The following is a 17,460-nucleotide window of genomic DNA, read 5'->3' as shown; positions in this document are numbered from 1 at the left end:
GGAGAGATCACATTTTTCTAAATTAAGCATAAAACAGCAATCATTTCAAAATCGAAAACATTGACTTGTGCGTTTTCTATGGCCATGCACACAAAATTCTCATTCTAAGTTGTGGATCCCCTCACTGGACTTTACACTATAAGGATAAAGGCAAAATGGAGTAATGAGACAATCATCTGGATTGTTACAGCCAAGAATATTCTGGCCACAAAATTTGGCTGATTGAGAGACCAAGACTCCTCTGGTACAAGTTATCTGCATTGTGACCTTCACTTCGGAGAGATGCTGTCTCAGACCCAAGTGAGATCTGCCGCACCATGTTAAGAAAGGAAACATTTCAGACCACGGATTATTTTTTAGAGCCACACACATGACTCTTGGCTAGCAGAGTGCTGGATCGGCCGACTTCTGGCAGCTTGCAAGCTGGCTGCACTAACATATGTACAATTTCAGACTCGAAGCCACACATGAAGTCATTGCGAAGCTTCCCAATTCATCCCTAAAATCTGCCATGTGGTGATTCTTGTCTTCTCCAACAGTGTAATCCCTAGGAATTGTGATGATTAGAACTTTTTAAAAACAATCATTAATTAATTTTCATTCACTTAGGACCTATGAATTTATCTTTGATGAGGAAGAACATTTTGAGAAAACCCAGAATATGGAATGAAAGAATGAAATAACTTGAGTATAGTTTCGTTCAGAGATTTTTTTCTTCTCTTCATACAGTTCCTCACAGCATGTGCTACTAGCACAAGGAAACACAATCGCAAACAGACTTTCAGTGCTGAAAGAAGTTCCATCATTTTACTGCTAGTCACTCTATAACATTGCCATATTTTATTTGCTTTATAGCACTTAGTCTCTGAAGTTATATCCTGGTTTATGATTTTATTGTCTCTCCCTCTGCAGGTATGAAGGCAGAGACTTTGGCTCTTCTTCTCTGCTCTATCTAGAATAATCCTCAGCACATAGTAGGCACTCTATAAGTATTTGTGGATCAGAGCTTAGGAGGAAAGGAACTCCTGTTCATTGGGCACCTATTGTAGTAGGTGCTATGCTGAGTTGTTTATGTCTGTTACATACACTGGAGAAGCCAGTAACATATTTGGAAAGTGATGAGGCGAGAATTCAAAGCCAGGGATATTTCATTTCAAATGCTGACATTTGCCACCACAGGAAATTATTTCCAACATTCAGTGGTTCCTGTTCCACCACGCCCTCCATGACCTCTTTCTGAGGCATCTGAAGTCCCCAGCACATGGTCTGGCATGCCCCTGTTGGCGTGTTTCTGTGGTGCTGCAGTGATCTCCCGAGAAATCAGGCTGATTATATTTTATTCAACACAGTAAGTACTCCATGGTGCTGGTTTCTCGGTGTAAAGTTTATGGAGTAAATGTCTCATATTATAGATACAGCTCATTTTATTCTAATGTACTGGTGAATCCCACTAAGTTGTACATATTTGGGGAATAAAAAGTCTACAAAGGGAAAGAAATCTACCCATTTGCTGATCCCTGAAACCTGATGCAATCGAAGGGTTTGGTGACAGAAAGTTCAGATGGTCACAGGGCTTAGAAGGCGGCACATGCCAAAAGATGAAGAAAGCACACTGAGATATAAACACGACAGTAAATAACTCTGAACTAGTGTTGATTTTGACCACAGGGTAGTCCAAAAATTTGAATGGGGGAAATGCCCAATCTCTTATCCTTAACGGAACTTTTCAGCTTCTTCTGTGGGATGCAGCAATCTTCACTTTTCCCCAGATTATAGAACAGGCTGAGGATAGTGACTGTCAAACTTTACTGCACACCTAATTCCCCTGGGGAATCACACAAAGGGTCCAGGTACCTGCTTTCATTAATGAGGCGCTGGGCCACGCAGGGCGCAGAAGCTAATTGATGGCGGGCGAGGTCGTCCTTTGCTAGCTCACGCTCCCCTGCAGGGGGCAGTCCGGGCCTGACCCGTTCCAGAGCTGGGGTCGTGGAAAAAGCATCGAACCGGCCTTGGAAAGCCTGTGCTTAGCTCCCAGCCCTGCTAATTTCTAAGGGTGTGGCTTTGGGCTAGTTAGCTCGCGCCCTTTGAGCTTCAGTTTCCTTGTCCGAAATCTTCACCGTCAACGGCCAATGCCATGTACCTAGAAGGCCATTATGTGGGCAGGGTCAAGGGGTGCATGGCAAAGAACCCAGTGACATCGGGGAAGGCAGCAGGGGCTACAAACGTGGGCTTTCCCCATTAAGCCAGATAGTTTACTCCCAAATCCCAGCCCTGCCAGCCATCACTGGGAGGGCCAAGTATACATTATTTCACTATCCCTAGACTCAGTTTCTCATATGGGAAACAAAACAACTCTTTACTTGTATTAACTCTCAATCCTCACATGAACCCTGCTATTTTTGCCTCTATTTCATAGTGAGGAAACCAAAGCCCAGAGGAGTTAATTAACCTACCCCGGACCACAAAGAGGCCAGTCTGGGCCATGCCCCCAGGGGCTCTGGCTGGAGAGTCCTGGCTCCTAACCAGTGAGTCGTCTGCCCCTAAGACCACATGAGACATGGTGGTAGAGGGCCAAGTGCATGGCAAAAACTCGGTACATGTTTCCCAATATATGTATAATTTCCTTTCACATCCTGAACATGGATCCCTCCCTTTTATAACCCATTGCATCACACATAGCCGACAGCCAGTGCCCTGGCTTATTTAGTTACGTCGCATGAAAATGAAAGCTCGCGTGGGCTGCATACACTACAAACATGTTAATAACAGAAAAGAAGCATTTGATTTTTAATTGCTTTCAGTACATTAGGCATATAATTTATATTTAAGTGATGGTGAAAGGTTAGTGATCATCTCAGACTAAAAGTAGAGATGAGTTGCTCAATGGAGGGCTACATAGGTAACAGGCTGTTATGAATTCCTGTTCTCTAAAATTCCTTTCCACCTGGAGCCTCCTGACCTGCTAGCGTGCCTGCCTTACACATGTGCTCATGGTTACCAACCTATTAGGAACAAGACCAGTCATCCTCACAGAACCTCAAAGTGTGAACCAAACTTTCTCAAAAAGAAAAGAAGTCACATACCAACTAGAACTGAGGGCATTTATTCTTGGATTTAGGGAGCTTTTTAGGGAGTCAGAAGATATAACCTAGGCTGAGGATATAAGGTCTTACTATTCTAATTAGGACTCAGGACACATTGGGGGATGCATAGTCTGAAGAAGGGTCAGAATGTAGATCTTGGGACAAAAGTTTTCTGCGGCTAGAGGGTTCTGATGAGGGACCCTGGAAAAGGACCCTTGAGTCCCTGGGGCTAGGTCAAGGGACTGTAGGTCCCATGGAATAAAGGTTGATCAAAACAAAACTGTTCCCTTTAAATTAGTCATACTCCCACAATCACTTCCTCGTCTTTAACCAAAGTCTGATTTAAAATACCTGTAGAAGAAACATACTCTAGTACAATGCATTATGTATGAAGTTATACAATCCATTCATGTGATTACTACAAATACAAACCCACAGTCTGCCAACACAGTCTAGATGTTTGCATTCATATACTGCAATGAATGTTTCATTCCCATAATGGCCATGTGGAGTGATGAGCACATTTGTTTAATAAAATAAATAGTAAATAAATCAGCACCCATAACCAAAAATAAATTGAGCACAAGATTTATACCACTACAGGGAAATCTCCACAGAACAATACTAGCTTTAATGTTTTCCTTTTCCTCTATTAAAATCCTACAGGATATCAAAATGGAAGAAACACCTTAAATTTGAACTACGTAGGCACAATTCTGTTTTTCAGGGCGAGGCTACGGAGCCTCTTCTGTCTGCACCCACAAATGTCCATGTCAGCCTAACCATTCCTCTTGATTCAGATCTATAGCCATTAAAGTGCATAATTGCCTAGTCAAGGGCTGTTTTCAAAACTAATCAGCAGAAAGCCGATTCTGATGACTTTCGCTTTCTCTCCTCTGTGCAGAAGCATTCCCCCAGAGCAGATACTTCACTGAGTAAGCCCCAGGCAGTAAACACCCCCAAACCTCACGGAAAACAGAGAAAGAGCAACATCAATGTGAGCCAAGAGACTCATCTCTGGGAGGAAAAAGCCTGAAGAAGTTCGCTTCGATCGGGAGAGAGGGCTGCTTACTTACATTGCTCGCAAGACCTTCCGACAGCTGGAGTCTTTGAACTCTACTGTGCACAGATGTGGGACTTTCACTCAAAATCCCCTTCCCTTTGGCAGTGAGCAGTACTCATAACTCTGTAGGGCTTCAGACTGATAAGTAATCTCCTGATTCCTTTCAAAAGCGTCCTCCCAGGCTTCGAGCAGTGGCAGAGAGAGGAGCACGGCAGGCAAGGCCCACGACGTGCAATGACCCTCTGGCTCGTGCAGACCTGATTGTTTGATGGAGCTTGAAAGAAGTATTTGTCGACCTCACGAACAAACATAAATATCCTCCTCTCTCTGGCGGCTCACTCCCTGAAGCACATTTGAGAGGCGACACAAAGAGTCTGGACAATATTTGTTCTAGTATTTGTGATTGTTTTCTTACCAGCCACTTTAGAGAATGTTCTTAGATACCACCCAGTCCAGCCCCTTCAGTCTGCGGTGGGAGGAAAGGAAGCCCAGGGCTGTACAAGCCCCGAACCAGGATCGCATGGGAAGTGCGTGAAAGGACGGGAACCAAAGAGCCTGTGGCTGTCAAACCAGAGCTCTGTCCCCTATGGGGAGGGGAAGGGGGACATGCAGGTCTGAGGTCTGGCTCTTAGTCTGTAGGAGCCATGTCACTGGCTAAGGTCCTTAACATTTCTCAGTCTCAGTTCTCACAGCTGCAAGACGGCAGTCCTCAGAATAGTTACCCTTTGCAGGGTCATGTGGAATGGTGACGCATGCCCAAGAGCTCCATCAAGGCTGAAAGCAGCCACACCGGATGAAGGGATTTTGTCAGTAAGGCCTGACTTACGTGCTTTTCTTCTGTCCATTCCTATAGCCTGTTTAGTGTTATTTTCTATGCTGGAAAAGACCATCTAGTGACTTTTTGTGGGGGGAAGAATATTGGTCAGGGAATGAGATGGGATGTGGAGAAAACCTATGACCTTGCAAAACCACATCAAGATCAGATGCAAAGGGGGAGCATATTTTGACATTTGTCACAGAAAGGACACTGCATCTGGAATCAGAAAATCATGGCTCGATGACTGCATCCAGCATTTCCCAGCCAAGGGATCCCCACTTAAACATTCCAAACCAGTTTCCTCCCTGGGGACAAAATCCCTGTCCTGCTGTGCTTGCTTCATTTTGCTGTGATGATGGTCCAGTGAGGTCTTTGCTGAGGCAGTGTTTATCAGCACTTGCAGGTGTTAAAACTGCGAAGTTGTGTTATCCAGCGTCCAGCCTGCATTTCTCCCAGTGAGCACTGTTGGTAGGGTAGCACCACTACCACTTCCCCTTTCCGCTGTCACACCACTTAGTGCCGAGGCTCCTGGGTTCTTGGCCCGTTTTCCTTCTCCTTTTAAGGAGTGTATTTCACCTCTCTTCCCTTGCCATCCCATCTCTTGGCACTGGTCTCCCCATGCTGGCCATGACTGGATTGCTTTCTTAGAGTTTAGTGTCCTTCTGTTTATCATGCAACAGTAAGAATGAAAACAACAAGGAGAGCATTTTGCTCAGCCACATAGAAAAGCATCTGTAGAGTTTTGACACGCTCAGGACCATCTTTATCCTGGAAATAGTCACACACACCAAATGTATTGGATCACCTTTGAAAATGCTCAAGCCCCAAATATAGCTCATATTTAATTATTCCACTCGCTTCCTTTGACCTTTCATAAATTCACTCTTTAAATGTCATTGCAGTTAAGATTTGCACTCTATCATCTGTAAGAGCACTTTTCTAATTGACCCTCAGCCGGCTGGGGCTGCCATAACAAAATGTTATAGATTGGGTGGCTTAAACAACACACATTTATTTTCTCACAGTTCTGGAGGCTGAAGCCTGAGAGCAGGGTGCCTGCATGTGGTTTGTGTGGGAGCCCTTCCTCTGGCTTATGGACAGCCTCCTCTTACTCTTGTCTCTTGTCCTCTCACATGACTAAGGTAGGGAGAGATCTCTCTTGTGCTCTTCCTCTTCTTATAAGCCCACATTGTTTTGGACTAGGGCTCCACACTTATGACCTCAGTTTTCCTTCATTACCTCCTAAAGACCCTGCCTCCAGATATAGTCACATTACCTCCATAAATAGGGCTCAACATCTGAATTTTGGAGAGACACAATTCAGTCCATAATGAACCTGGAGAAAGTAAGTCAAGAGAGCTGACATTGATTGAATGCTTACTGGGTATAAGGCCCTACTCGTTCCTTTTCTCGTTTCATCCTCACAACAACTTTGAGAGGTTGGTAGAGACTCTCCTATGGTCATAAAGCTCCTAAGTGGCAGTGCCAAATGTAAGCTGTGATGGCAGAACCTGCTCTTCCCCTCGTCTGCCTCCACCTCTCCCTCTGCCCTAGGTTCTGAGCCATGAACCTCTCTGCCTTCCTGCTAATTCGCAGCTTAGCCGCCTTGAGTTGGGACACTGTTACCCAGAGCACTAGGGAGGAACGGGAGCCGAGGAGGAACTCAGGGTCCCTGCTGAGCCTGGGCTGACAGCTGTGGAGAGCCTGCCCAGAATAGTCTCTCCCAGCCTTCCTTGTTTTGATAAATCCTCCTCATCAGTTCAAACTTAACTCGTGTTCTTCCCAGGGAGGCCTTCTTTGACCTGCCCTTCACCTGCCCTTCACCTGCCCTAACTCTCTCCTGCTCTCTTTTATACTGTCCAATACTTTCCCTTCATAACTTCTTTTTTCCTTTTGTAAAACTTCACAGTGTTGCCTATTGGCTGTAGTAGTTGTAGTATAGTTACATAACTGTATTTCTATCTATATATAATATGTAACTCTATTTCTGAGATACTCTGCATAATGTTTGTCTTCCTCACTGGTTTGTAAGCCCCCTGAGAGAAGGGATGTTTTGCTCACTTAAGTATCTGCAGCCATGAGACCGCTAACATGAGAACCCACCAGGCAGGAACGGAGGAGTAAGGAAGGAGAATCAGGGAATATTAGTAGCAGAACAGAGCTACACAACTCATTTGTGGAAGCATGACTGGTAAACATATGCTTGGGAGCATAGTCTAGTGGGGTCCCTTTACCCTTTATTAAGTCCTCTGTTTACCACCAAATTTATTCTTCTCCTCGCTATTTTCCATGGGGTACTAGATTTGGCTAATCAAGGATGAGGTCTGTGGAGTAAGGAAAGAGAACTGAGGAACAGATCTTCTGTCATACTTCTGGCCTGCTGGTCGACCCCCGGACTCCTGCAAGAGCCAGCACAGCAGGAGGGGGTTTGGGGCTGCCTCTTCACATGTCATCAGCCTCAGTCTCTTCCAGTAAAGAGGTGAAGCAAGGCCCTAATGGAACAGGGTGCAAAGAAATAAAGGGTCTGCCAGGAGGAATTTGTACCAGGGAAAGGCATTCTCAGCTAACTAAACCACATGTGTAAAGACATGGAAAGACAGTGTGTTGTGTTTAAAGAACTACAAGGAGCACAATTTTGATGGCAGGTTGCCAGAAAACCTGATAATGTAAATCAAAGTGCTAGATAACTATTAAGTGTTTTTATTCTTATCTACTTCCTAGCATTGTTTGGTGGGCCAATGAGATAGCTCATGTGGAATTGTTTTATACCTTGGAAAACCCTATGAAAATTTGCTTACTATAAATATTGTTGGATTGGAGATAGTTCCCTTGGAAGACATATCAAAGAACTATGCTGGGAAATTGAATTATTTATAAATTTCTTTTATTTAAAAACAAAACTGGGACAGATTTCCTTCTCCTAATCTCCTTTTCAAAGGCTAGATCATAAGTTTATCATATCTGTTAAATATCAGTGAGCTGGGATATAAGTTTTCAACTTAGCATTATCTTTGGACGTTCTGTTCTTGGAGAACAGGTACTGAAAGCTCAGAACTACACTTCCCAGAATCCCTTGCACCGGGTCAGCCATACTGGCAGCACTTTCAGGGACGTGAAAGGCAGAAAAGGATGAAGGACATTCTTTGGTGGTACTTGCAGTCAGAGAGAGGACAGTCAACTGGTGCAAGGTTTGCAGGAGTTTCTGGGTGAAATCCTGGAGTCACACCCTCTAGTGTGGCTTCCCAGCAGTCCTGTACTTCTGCATTCCCAGCAAACAGCATGGTTTTTCATCAACTGTTGGTTTCACAGCCCCCTTTAAAAAGAAAACTTTTTATTTGGAAATAATTATATACTCGAGGGAAGTTGTAATAAAAAAGTTGCAAAAAAGCAGCTAAAACAAAGACTAACTTCCCTCAGTGGGGACATCTTATTATCACTGTTATATGATATCAAAACCAGAAATTGGCATACTGTATAATGTTTATAGACCGCAGACCTTATTCAGGGCCCACCAGTTTTTGCATAGATTCACTCGCATGTTACGCAGAGCAGTGCCATTTGATCCTATGTAGAGATTCCCTACAATTCTTTCCATGGTTGTTTAAGGGCTTGATTCCTCATCTTAAATCCCTACCTAGAGTGATTTTGAGTTTCCTAACTAAATCCTGACTGACATGGTAATTTCTTGGTGTTATCTCACAACTGAAGCCTTGTAGCTAAGTTTTATGTGCATTTCATTCATTCATTTATTCAGTTAAAGTCTTGCTCATCAATATTTTGTCCCTACCTGCTTTTTTCCATTGTCTGTTCAGGGCATTGTCACATCACATGTAAATTACTGCAACAGATATTTAGCTATTTCTTGGGCTTTTAGTTTCTACATTTTCAAATCATCCTCACCATAGTGGAACAAAAATGCAATACTATTTTAATCATTCCTAATTAATGGCAAAATAATTTACATGTGATAAGACAGGAAACAAAAAATAGTAAGAGGTATAGGAATTGGATTGGAAGAAGTAAATCTATCATTATTGACAGATAAATTGTACACCCAAACAATACAAGCACATTTAAAAGGCTATTAGAAATACATATGTTCTATATGGCCGCTAGATAAAAATACACCAAGAATAGCTTTCCTATGTGCCCAAAAAATCAGATAGGGGTTAGATTATTTTAAAAAATCATCTAAAATTTTGAAAGCAAAATGATGCTGGCTTTTCTGTGGAGGAAGGGGAAACTAGCCTCTCTCTAACTCTGGGCTATTTTTTTCTCACTAGACTCCTTACTTAGCTCAATTTGTGTGCAGAAACTCACAAAATCTTGGAAAATATTTTTTTCTCCCTTCTGATTCCCCAGCCACAAATGATAAAAATGTGGTCTGGGGGAAGCCAGTTTAGAAACAAGTATGACACTTCCTTTGTCCCTTTCTAGGTGAGATGTATTTCCTCACAACATGCCCTTGTCTGCAGAGATGGCCCCTGGTTCCAGCTTAAAATTTGTTTATGTTTTTTCCCAAAAGGCATTGTGATAACTTGAAACCACCTGTTTCAGAAGTTGATATGTGCCTTACATTCACCACTCAGTTACCTTTTTCTGAAGTAATAAACTGTCTGAACTACAGGAGTATGAATCTTCTCTCTCTCCAGTAATAAAATAAGAAGAGAATCCTGGCCAACATTTACTGCATACCCTCATTGTTCATTGATTCTTTCTAGGCATTGTCTATGTTAATCTTCACAACCATGTGGCCGGAAAACTGAAGCCACTTAACCAAAATATCAAGGCTACCAAAAGACAGAACGAAGATAAGAACCAGGAAGTGGGGCTCCAAACCTTTCCTCAATGCCACCATGACGTACTGCTTGTCTTTTAGGCAGCACTATTTTTCTTCCCAAAAGATTATACATGAGCCTTAATGACTGCATTGGGGGTATCAACTTAGTCAGTCTAATGAAAAAAGTAAATTTGTAGGAAAACTTTTGGTAAATAAGTGGCATAGGTCATACAATGTAATGACAAAAATTGTACAAGTGATATAAATGCTGATATTTGGAAAACCTAAACTTAGTGGAAGTCCCAAGTATAGGACACTGACTTGTAGATGAAAACCTTGTTATGAGGGAGCATTTGAAGTTGCCTTGAAAGTGGAGCGAATTCTTTAGAACTTTACAACTTGAATACAAGCAACACAATTCACATTACTCTCAAAAGCATAATTCAGAAAACTCTGTTTTCCCCAATGAGAGCTCTCCTTTGAAGGCTGGAAAATTGCTTTCTTTCTAATTTTATTTTAAGATTTTGATTGAAAACACTCACATGCAGGCCTGGCTTCAAAGCACAGTTTGTAACCAAGAAGAATTTCCTGCTTTACATTGCTTAATTAGTGAAAATATGGATTCAGCAGAAGAAGGAGTTCCCAAATCCCAACAATTTCCATTAGTAATAGTGACACCTCTACGTAAACAGTTAAACCAAAACATCCTTTGAAAGAACTCAATCTCAAACCCTTGAGTTTTCTAATCTCCTCATTTCACAATTATCACCATCTTTTTGCATTCTTTCCTCCCCAACTGCGCATGCACTTCTTGTTCTAATCAACAATGAGGTTTCCACTTACATGGTGGATTATCTAGGATAAATTCATTTCCTGAATCCTGCTTGTTTCAGTCAAATAACACATAACAGCTCCTTTGAAGATTGCAAGCAAGATCTAGGTCACGTGTTATGTGAACAGAAATGTGTTCCCAAAAAGGAAAGTAAAAGAGAGAGAAGAATATAAGACAGAGGAGGCAGATTAGGAGGAAGGTAAGAAAGAAGGAACAAAGGCAGAAGCAGGAAAGAAAGGGTGGAAAGAGTTAAAAGGAGAAGGAAACAGTGAAAGAAAACCAGAGAAAGCAGGGGAGGAAGGCAAAGCAAATGGACGAATCCCGCACCTCCAACTACAACAGGCATGGTCTACACAGCTTTCCATGGGGCTATCTAAGGTTTGGGTTGTACCATCCCACATCATCCTACTAATGCAGTAATGAATAAACTGAATTAACAAGACCTCAACTGTACCCAAGATTTACACTTATAAGTGCACCTTTGGCCAGGGTTACCAGTTGTCCTGGTTTGCCTGGGACTGAGGGGGTTCCTGCAATGTGGGACTTAACAGTTCTAAAACCAGAACAGTCCAGACAAACTAAGATGGCTTTCTTGGGACTGAAGAGTTTTCCAGGGCACGAGACTTACTGTGCTAACCAGGAAAGTCCTGGGCAAACTGAGACAAGTTGGTCATCTCCTCTTTGGGTGAAACAGTAAATCTTACCTCTGATGTCCTTTGAATATTGTGTAAGAAACTCTTCAGCTGATTTTAGTGCTTCTGTGTGTTGGGATCTGTGTTATGTGTTGTATATACACTGTAGTGGATATCTTTTTCTTTCCTGCCTGCCTGGTACCCTGATATTCTTTGGGTAACCCCTTCCCTGTGTTATGTGACTCTAACTGGGCTATCATGTATAGTGTCCTTCACTCCTGGCACCTTCGCTGAGGTAAGAAAGTCAACCAGGCCGGGTCAAGCATGATAGGCCATCTGACACGCCTGAAAACTGATTATTTGAGGGGCAAGCATGTAACTCAAGAAAGATAGCCTTTGGGAACAACAGGGCCCTTTTTACTTCTAGTGAAGACTATCATTGCTCATCCTGTCCACCAAGTATGGCAAGGTCAACAGACACAGAAAGTGGGCAGGAGAGAAAGAAAAATTCAGAGAGAGAAGGAGAGAGAGAGAGGGAATGAAAAAGAGGGAAAGAGCGAGTGAGAGAGAATCCAGAACATCATCTGAACCCCTGGATCCTGCTGTGCTTGAAGTTAACACCATTCCTGAACTGACAGCTTACATGAGCTGATCCGTTTGTTCTCACGTCATCTTGAGTTGGGTGCCTGTCATGTGTGACAAAAGATCTGTAACTTCCAGACACACACGGACTCAGCCTGCATTCTGGGCTCAGTCCTGCGAAACAGGTATAGGTCGATCCATATGAAATCAGCAACATTCGACTCCTTTTGAATACAAAGTTGGCAATTTCACTTCGTTCAATTTAGGTATTATTATTTGCATGTTATAGATGAAGAAAAAACTCAGTGGGGATAAGTAGTATGGGTAACACCGCATGCTTATTAGATAGCAGACCTGAGAATCAAACCCAGGTCTGTCTAATTCTGAGGTATACAAATACACCTCCAGTTGTTTACACTGGCTGAAAAAAAGAAACCTCTTGAGAGCTAACCTTTGATATTTGAGAAATGCCTTGAGAAGTTGCTAGGTTCTGATTCACACCCTACGTATGAGTGTGTATGTGTAGTCAGACATCTTGTTGCTTCTAAAATTTGTTTCACTGGATATTTCATTAAAATAAGTCAGATATATGAGTGTGTCAAGCAAGATGGAAAACCCCATTCTACCCTGGTGTGTATTTATGTTTGGGTAGGAGCAAAGCTCCAGGTGATGACATGTCAGGTTTCCAAATTTACTCTAGCTCTGGTTTTCACTGACAATTAAGAGATGTGATTTTTGGCCTCACAAAGGAGAGATTCTTTATCCATTCTGCTGTCTGTACACAAAAATTGCTTAATTGATTCCCATAATGCAAATCTAATACATTTATAATATAGCTGTGTCAGTGAGATAAGCATTCAGGATATTTTCTTTTATCATTGGCATCTCAGGTGCTTGCCCACTAATGCAGCAGAACAATGCTTTCACAGAAAACATTTATTTTCCATGGTGGTGTTCTGTACGCACTCTAAAAATCTGGCAAGTCTGTGTATAATTTTTAGTATTTAATATATGTGAGATTATTTCAACTGAAGATTGTTAATTTTAAGGAATGCCAGAGAAACAACGTGCCTTGTCACACATAGTATTACACTGTAAATATCTTTGCCATCATCTACTGAGCATCTCTTTTTATGAGCTTCCCTCCCCGCTGCAGGGTGGTTGGCTGTAGTCATCAGCTATTGCAGCTGCAGTGAACAACTCCCAGCTCTCAGTGGCTTGTAACAACAAACATTTATTTTTTCTCATTAGTGGCAGGCTATGCAACTTGCCCAAGACCACAGTGTTGGTAAGTGATGAAGCTGAGATTCATTCATTCAGCAGATATCATGGAGCTCCTTCTAAGTGCCAAGTATTATAAAGAGGCTGATAAACCACAAAACCAAAGACTATTTAAGTTTTAGCTGATGAAATTAAAAATGAAAACAGTATCATTACAGCTCTGGAGCGTCAATCATGAAGAAAGCGCCTGTTCAAGCAGAAACCATGTGACCTGATCTAAAAAAGTCAGCAGCACTGTGCTTGCCAGAGGCTGGGGGATATGGATACAATGGCCACACAGTAGCCATAGTTTGATTGTAAGATTAATTAGACAATGCAAATATAACGGCATTCCAAGTCGAAGCTGGCATTGCATCTCTAATTTCATTTTATAGAGATGACAGAGAAGGGAAACATCAGAAACCATTTTTGAGTTGTCTGTTCGGAGCCAGGCACTGTCACGTGGGAAAAATCCACATAGTGATCTTCTGAGAAAAGTACAACTCATTTCACATGTTAATATCTCTCTGGATGTCATTTTCTTTGTATCTAATGCAAGGATAGTGTTATTTCTCTCTTAGCCTTGTCTTAGTTTGTGCCTAATATATTGCAGGTCCTCAACAAACGGCCATGCTCTTGACAGACTCTACTAGTTGCTTCCCAAAGTCCATCTTGCCCTTCTTGCTTACTAACAGAGGCCTTGTTTATTTGGGGAGGCAATCTGACCAGGTAAATGCCCACCTTCCCAGACTCCCTGTGGCCAGGGAAGGTCTTGTGACCTGCCCACTAGGGACAATGACATGTAAGCAGAGGCTGATGGAAGAGGTTGCTGGGAAAGCTTCAAGAGCTTCCAAAAGGGGAAAGGCAGCTGGTGTCATCTGTTTGTATTTGGTTCTTTGTAGGTCGCCGTTTACACAGATGCAGTCATGACATTAATGTGGAGTAGACACCTTGTGATCATAACAAAAAGAGCCTCATACCAAGATGCAAGAGCAGAAGTGTAGAAGGATCCTGGGTCCCTGATGACATCAAGCCATCCCAGAAACCCTTGACTGCCTATCTCCAAACTAACTTCTTTTTAGATGAGAAACATAATGCCCATTTGGCCAGATCACTAAAGATGGGTTTCTATCACTTGAGGTCAAACACATTCCCTAATTGACACAGCTTTACTCCACATTTGCATTCTATTCTCAAGATGGAGTACTTTCGGATTTGTATATAATGCTTCATTGTTGCAAAAGATTTGGCTTCTTTCTGAACTTTCTGGAAGAGTTCATTTTTTCTTTCTAGATAAGGCATTATTTGGCTACAGTATAACAAAACTCTGCTTGAAAGAAAATACCAGCTAAATGTGTCTTTTTTTTTAACCAACCATCTCAGACACGATGATCGGAGCCTGCGGAAACAACTCCAACCTGGCTGATGACTGTGCTGAGTTCCATCTCGTCAACCATGCACCATCAGATAAAGCAGAAAAATCAGCATAAAATAAAAAAGAACATCCAGCGGAAGTGATGCAAGCAAAGAACTAATGAGCCTTCTTGTAAGGTTTGTATTCTTTAATCCTCCAACTTCAGCAGTGAAGTTTGGTGGGAAAATAGCACAGAATTTCAAGGTGGAGAATCCAGGTTCAAATCCCCAGAGTCACTACCAGCTACATAATTATGGGCAAGTCTTTCTGTCTGCTTAGGCTGTAGTTTTCTGCACTGCAAAATTGTGGTGATGATAACAACAACAGAAACAATAATAATACCAACTCACAGAGTTACTATGAAGAGTAAGTAGGGTGAGGTATGTGAAAGGGATCTGTCAATATTACAATATTACATGAACTTTCATTGTTACTGAGACATGAACAGATGTCAAATGTGAATGGTGACGTTTGTCTGGTTGCCCTCTGGCACGGATGCATGGTTTAGATGTATGAAACTGAGATGCTGAAGGATGTAAGGGCTGCAAATTCTTTGATGAAGGTTAGCAGTAAAGGTTATACTTAATATAGCAATGAAGGTTATTAATTCATGGTTATAATTAAGTGTTTCTTGTAAACATATGTACTGATCATTAATGGAGGTGGAGGAAAGAAGGAAGAAATTTTTGAGCATTTATTGTGACACTTGGGTGTCTTAACATATATGACCACCTTTAGTTCATTGGAGATGTGAAATTCCATCTACACATCCTCTGAGGAAAGAGCTTTTATGATTTCGTAATTGCAATTATCTCTGATGCCAAGTTGGTGGGACGACAGGGCCCAGGCGCAAGGATCAGTAACTGACTCAGGTGGCAGATGGATCAGGCTTAGGGGCAGGATCTGTGACCTGAAGTGGGTTTATCAGTCACTCACAGAAGGATGTGCTAATGTGTGTCTTCCAAATCCAAAATTCAGAAGACTTAGCCCTGTGTATCTGGAGGGAAAGAAGGGGAAAGGAATGGAATTTCCTAGTTGCTGAGGACCTCCTGCTCAGCTCTTCATACATGCACCTCTTAGGACATAATGAGTGCAGACATTTTGCTGTGTGGCTGGATCTGTGCTAAATGATTCAAATTATTAACTCATTACTCCTCATAACAACTCTGTGAAGTAGGTACTACGATTATCCCCATTTTACAGATGAGAAAACTGAGCAATAGAGAGGTTAAGTGACTTGCCCAAAGTCATCCAGCTGAACTGGAATCAAGACAGCCTGACCCTGGGGCCCTGCATTTTACCCATTGAGAAGAGAAATAAAGTAGAACACATGTCAGACAGCTGGACTGCATACTTGAGGACTCAGTTTCTTAAGACACACATAAGCATTCATGGAAGAAAAGGCTGAAGAACTGCCCAGAGATCCTTTTGACTTTTCTGAATTAAAACGTAACCATCTATTCATATACAGCAATATCTCTCTATTCTAATGTGCAATTTAGGGATTTGGGATGACATCTGGAATTTATTTATGCCATTTGGATTTTGAAATTCAATATTCAAATTCTTATAATGAAAGAGACAAAGAGGTCAGAGTAGATTATATTAGTGAAACCTGACTACACAGGACATGTGTTTGCAAACTGGCCTTTAATGTCTGGCTAAAATGTTGCTCAAATATCCTGGATCATTTCTCTCTAATGGGGAAAACACATTTCTAGGATCATCTTGACCCTCTGCATTTATGACGAAGGAAAGGACTATACTGAAGGGCTATTTCCTCAAACCCCAGATCATGTGAACAGTACAAGTGATTAACTTGCTTATGCTGAGATTAAATATGGCACGGAGATAATTCAAAAAATATCACCTTGACTGTCCCCATCTTTCATTCTGATCCTGCAGACATGGCGAGGGCTTCAGAGACAGCCTGGACAGACAGTTCTGCCATTTTATTGCTTGTGTAATTTTGGACAATCTCTCCAAACCAGTTTCTAAACCTAGAGGATATCTCAAGCACAAGGTGTTTGGTGGAAAACAGTGAAACAAATTCAGGGAATTTCAGATGGTTCATTATGGCCACAATGGAAAGTGTGAAGCTTGTTAGGAGATACAGCTTGAGAGGTAAAATCATAAAAAGTCTAGGGTCATCAGCTACGGGATTTGGGCTCTTTCCCAAAAGCAACAGGGAACTAACAAAGAGCTGTTTTAATTTCAATCTTTTAAAACACTAAACAGAATTGTTTGTCCTTATTACAAATGAAATAGCTTATTGTAGAAAAAATCGATAAAGAAAAAGGGAAACACTTTAAATTGAATCCACCTCTGAGAGCTTTTGTTAACCTCTTGGGATTGCTTTTCTTTATTGTAGTTGGATGTTTTAATAAAAATGTAATCAGATTGCACTCACTCTTGTATAATCTGCTTTTCCATTACGACGATATAAACCCCTATGTAAGTCAATGTATGTTTGTTCTTATTGTGATTTTAATGGCTACATAGTATTTAATGGCTATATGGATGTGCCATAATTTCTTTATTGTTTTTCTATTCTTGGATTTTTAGATTGTTTCCACATGTTGGAATAATAGAAAGATCCTGTAATGGATATCCTCATAACTAAGGTTTAGCACATGTCCATGATTATTTCCTTAGAATAAATTTTAAGATGTGGAAGATGTGCTTATTTCAAGGAGTTTCATATATACTGTCAAATTACTCCTCAGTAAAATTGCTTAAATTAATTGTCCTACCAGCAGAATGTGAGGCTACTCATTTATTCTACAGCCTAAGCAGGTGACATTAGTTGATTTATAACAGATTAGAACATGTTGCAAGAAAAATGGCAAAGATGGTAAATTTGGGGAAATTAGGAGGGACAGGGACGTCAAACATGGGAAATTGCTTCCTTGGAAGAGGTACCTGGTGGTGTCTACAAATATTTGAGAGACTACTTGTGTAGTTTGCAAGGACAGAACTAAAATCAATTTGTAGAAG

General features: G+C 41.6%; 1 protein-coding gene across 3 annotated transcripts in view; it reads right to left on the bottom strand.

The window, feature by feature from the left end:
• Positions 1-17,460, bottom strand: part of C1QTNF7 (C1q and TNF related 7) — a 101,880-nt gene that overhangs the window by 65,657 nt on the left and 18,763 nt on the right. The window contains exon 1 of one of the 3 annotated variants that reach the window (XM_036921090.2): positions 4,160-6,505. The exons of the other annotated variants lie outside the window; for them this stretch is intronic. The gene's annotated coding sequence lies outside the window, so the exon portion shown is untranslated. Of the gene's footprint in view, positions 1-4,159; positions 6,506-17,460 lie in introns of those variants that run through there. 3 annotated transcript variants of the gene reach the window in all.

The sequence above is a fragment of the Manis pentadactyla genome, chromosome 5 (genome assembly GCF_030020395.1).
Source record: "Manis pentadactyla isolate mManPen7 chromosome 5, mManPen7.hap1, whole genome shotgun sequence".
Lineage (NCBI taxonomy): Eukaryota > Metazoa > Chordata > Mammalia > Pholidota > Manidae > Manis > Manis pentadactyla.
Note: the sequence above shows the minus strand (reverse complement) of the source record. Positions and strands in the feature narration are given on the sequence as shown.